This window comes from Cupressus sempervirens, chromosome 5 (genome assembly GCF_028749045.1).
Source record: "Cupressus sempervirens isolate cs-2001-9-10 chromosome 5, ASM2874904v1, whole genome shotgun sequence".
Classification (NCBI taxonomy): domain Eukaryota; kingdom Viridiplantae; phylum Streptophyta; class Pinopsida; order Cupressales; family Cupressaceae; genus Cupressus; species Cupressus sempervirens.
In genome coordinates, this window is record NC_143122.1 from 670,406,495 (window position 1) to 670,410,747 (window position 4,253).

A 4,253-nucleotide genomic window follows, 5' to 3' on the forward strand; every position below is an offset into this window, starting at 1 on the left:
TCTTTTTCATGTGCATTATTCTAAAACCTAGTCATCCATATTTTTATATCTTACAAAAAATTAAGATGGAGAAAAATATCCACATTGTAGACTTAGATGTGTAAATAGAAGTTAGTACGAGGAGATCCCTTAGAAATAAGAAAAAATGTGTGAATATGGAATTCTTGAGAGCCCTCCTAGCTTGAACTCCACTAGTAGTGGAAAATGCAAGCACCCTAGAAAAGACACAAGAGTAAAGCTTCCCAGAAGAAATATAATGTGGATGAGGATGAAGATACAACTAGTAAGGAGAAGAAAGTATTCATTTAATCCATATTCCTTCTAATGTCTTAGAAACCCAAAAAAATCATACTTCAAGAGAAAAAGGGGGTGAAAAAGGTGAGACTCTCACCTTCCCCTCTTGTTAATGGGGAAAAGGGAAAGAAGCCCTCGATAAGGACCCCCAGGGGACTGTTATATGTGAAAATGAAAAAAAGGTGGATGGATGTGGATATTAATAGGAGCATCAAGGAGATAGAGGAGATGTAAAATAATTTTTAGAAGATATTTGATGATGTTTCTAGGTTTGCAATCAAGGTGATGCACTTAGTAGCTTCAACAATTCATCTCCTACATGTAGAGATAGAATGTCTCACTTCTATGGTGGGATTGAACATTATGCACTCCCTTTATAGGTTTCTTGTGGATGATTGGATAAAATTTCTTCTCAATAAGCTAGAAGGGGAATATAAGAAAAAATAGAGTTATCTATCCTCCTGATTTTAGTTTTAGTTTTTTGTTATGATGTGTATCTTGGTACTTGGACCCTGCGGGATCTTTTCATGGTGCTTCTTCAAACTCTCTTTAGTATGGATTATGTATATATTATAGTTGAGACTTCTCATAGGTTTTTATTGATGATTATATTGTGGGAAACTCTAATGTGAGGGTTTTCAAGATTAATACAGGGGCTAGGTTAGAATGTGCTATGTCTAACTTGTAGTTGTTCTGCAACATTTTGTTTTTTAGGGCCAACCCCCATTTCTGGTCCTTTTTAATTTAAAAAATATACCACCTATTTTAGGTCTAAGAAACTATAAAGTAGATCTAGTCTTGCATTATTTTCAATTGACAAAAAAAGAGGTAGGTTTTGGAATCCCTTTAATTCACAAAATGCAGCCTAAGGAACTTGAAATTAAATAATAGTAAGAAATTAAAATATAGAGGTACAAAAATATCAAAGATTGAAGAAGTTGTGGATTTCACACATAATAATATATCTCTAGATTTTTTATGTTTCTCTTTCCATTTCTTGTAGATGGTAATGCGTTAAAAAAACAAATCTATGTTCCTCTCAAAGAAATTTCCCCTTTAGTATTTCCACACTAGTAATTTTAGGTTTAAGAGACTCTAGTAATCCTAGGTTTAAGAGACTGAAAACTTATTAAAATTTTCTATTAAAATGCCAATATATATTAGTCATGCCATGATATTATAATAGTTTCAATGAATTGGTGTATAGTAATTTCAATATTTCTATGGAATCTTTTAATTGTCATTTTCTTCAACAAAGGTTGGGACCCTAAACTATTTGAATAAGCATAAAGTCTACTGTGGAAAATTAACAATTGCACTAAAATGACTTGGAAATTATCATAGGATATTTTACATTTTGGCAATTTTATATATATATATATATATATACTTGAAAGTACAAATAGTACCTATATTGCTTGTTGTTTGAATTTTGAGCTGTATATAATAGTTTAATGACTTGAAGTAGTAGTAGTTATGTTGAAACTTAAATTTGAAACATAAGAATTAATCTTGGTGAGCAATTTTTAAATTTTTGAAATAAATGTAAAATTATTAAATAAGAGGAAATCTCACACAAATAAAATCATTTTTTTTGAATTCATAAGCACTATGTTTAGCTTTTGTAAACTAGAAAGAAGGTATGTGCAAGATCATGATGTGTCAAAAAGTGGTATGTGAAAATAAAAATCACTTTTCATTTGAATTTGATGAAATAAAAAGGGTTTCTTAAGGAAATGATCAGCTTTCCATCGATATAATTACTATTGAACTATGAGTTGAGTAATTAATTATTACTTATTTTCTAATGGAATTACTTATAAAGTGTTGATTTATGTCCTAATTTTAAAAGAAAATATAACTTTAAAATGGTCTAACTTTCTCAAAATATAAAAGATTTGTCACATTCTATGTTTTTCTTACTATGAAGAAAAAATAATAATTTAATTTTGTATAGTTTTGAATGAGTTAAGGTCCAAAAAAGGGCTAGTGATTTAGGAAATACATTCAATTTAATATATATTCTATTATTACAAAATTTTGATATAAGGTTCATAACTAGTCCAAGATTTCACATCAAGTTGGCTAACATTGATGTCCTAATTTTATATTGCCACTTAAGGCCATAGTTTTGCCCACCATGATCCTGCACATACCCAAAGTTTAAATGAATTTACTCTTAATCTACTACTTAGTAGAATTTTAAAATAGAAGTAGTCATTTATAATAATTTATAATTGAAGTACCGAAAAAAATACTCAATCTTACACTAAGACTAGAAATTTAAAAAAAAGATTTAATAGAGCAATAAGGGTTAAAATATGTACTAAACTTGATCATTAAAAAATGATGTATACCATTGGTTGAATAAGAATAGAGTGGGTATCAATATGTCAGATATCAGAATAATCATTGTGGTAGTGATGAAATAAAATTCAAAATAATATAATAATGATGTTTTTACAATAGAGATTTATGAGTCATATATTTAGGGCTCTCATAACTCGGTTTTTCTAATTCATCAATATGATTGTAGAGGAATGAAATATCATCAAAATCTTAAAAGGGACAAGAGTAGATAGAAATCAACCCATTACAATGTGTAAATAGCTATTGAAATATCCAAAGATGACATTACATTCATTGTATCCCACCACACAAATGATTCTTCTATGAATGTGTAAGTTGTGAGAAACAATGCTCTTGCTATACCTTTCGAGTGGAATGGGAAATCTATGGCAATGAGTGAACCCATTATACTAAATCAAGGAGGGAAATATAGAATTCATTTTTAACAAGAACCCTATGAGACATTCCACCTTTGACTTCACCAATTCAATGCTTATTATAAGAAGAACAACTATCAATTTACCAATCCATGTATTGTTTATCCAACATTGGAAAATATCAACATAGAAGAAATAGTCTATGACATGAAAAGGGATGCAACTTTGTAATTAATAATAAATTTTAGGAATCAATATAAATCATTCCTAATTTCCATAAAACATATAACTACAAGGTCATAGAAATTGATTCATTGAAGTAGTTGATAAAATTTGAAAGTCTAAAATTGGTAAATTTTTGTAGTAGCTAAAACATCTAGATGAAATCAGGGAGATCACAAAATGAAAACATCCAGACTAATTATATTTGATAACTATTATGTAAATTAAAATTTACACTTCCTTTACTAATTAAAACCATACTAAATTTTAGTAAGTGTTAAATATTTGCAATGCTTAAAAATATAGGCACAAATTATATAATATCTTGGCCAGTGAATCTAAATTATATAATAAATTTTATTCAAATGTAGACCAATAAAGAACAACATCAACACTATAGTTTAGGATATATGCTAAAAAATTTTGCATACCTTGTGAAAATGTAGAAAATGACCAAAAAATAAGTGGTTTGATGAGGAGTGTTAGAAAAGGGTGATGTAATTTTATTGATGAAATTATAGTATGTAAAGAAGACTTCAATATTTTCTATTGTTTAGGACAATTAATATAATTGGGTAAATTTAGTAGTAAATTTAGATAATATCTAGTTAAGATTTCATCTTGATGAATTGATTTAGTTTGTTGTTTTTTTTTCAAATGAATAATGCTTGATAGAGCTTTGTAGGCTTACCTAATAATGGTAGAACTTTTTTAGGAACATAATCCATTGAGAGGTTAGGTGAGATATGTACAGAGTAGAAGAAGCTTGTAGAATTGAGTAAACTCAACAAGTTTCACATGCAAATAATTTGGAAATATATAAAAGAAAATTTAAGAAACCAATGAAAATCTTTTTTGAATTTTTGTTTTGTTTGATATGATATAATCTACATATTAATAATATCTTGATAGCTATATTATATTTTCTTTGGATTGAATTTCATGCATATTCTTAATTGGTAGCATAATTGAGAACAAGATCACCATTTAGTTGTAATTAATTATCTCAAA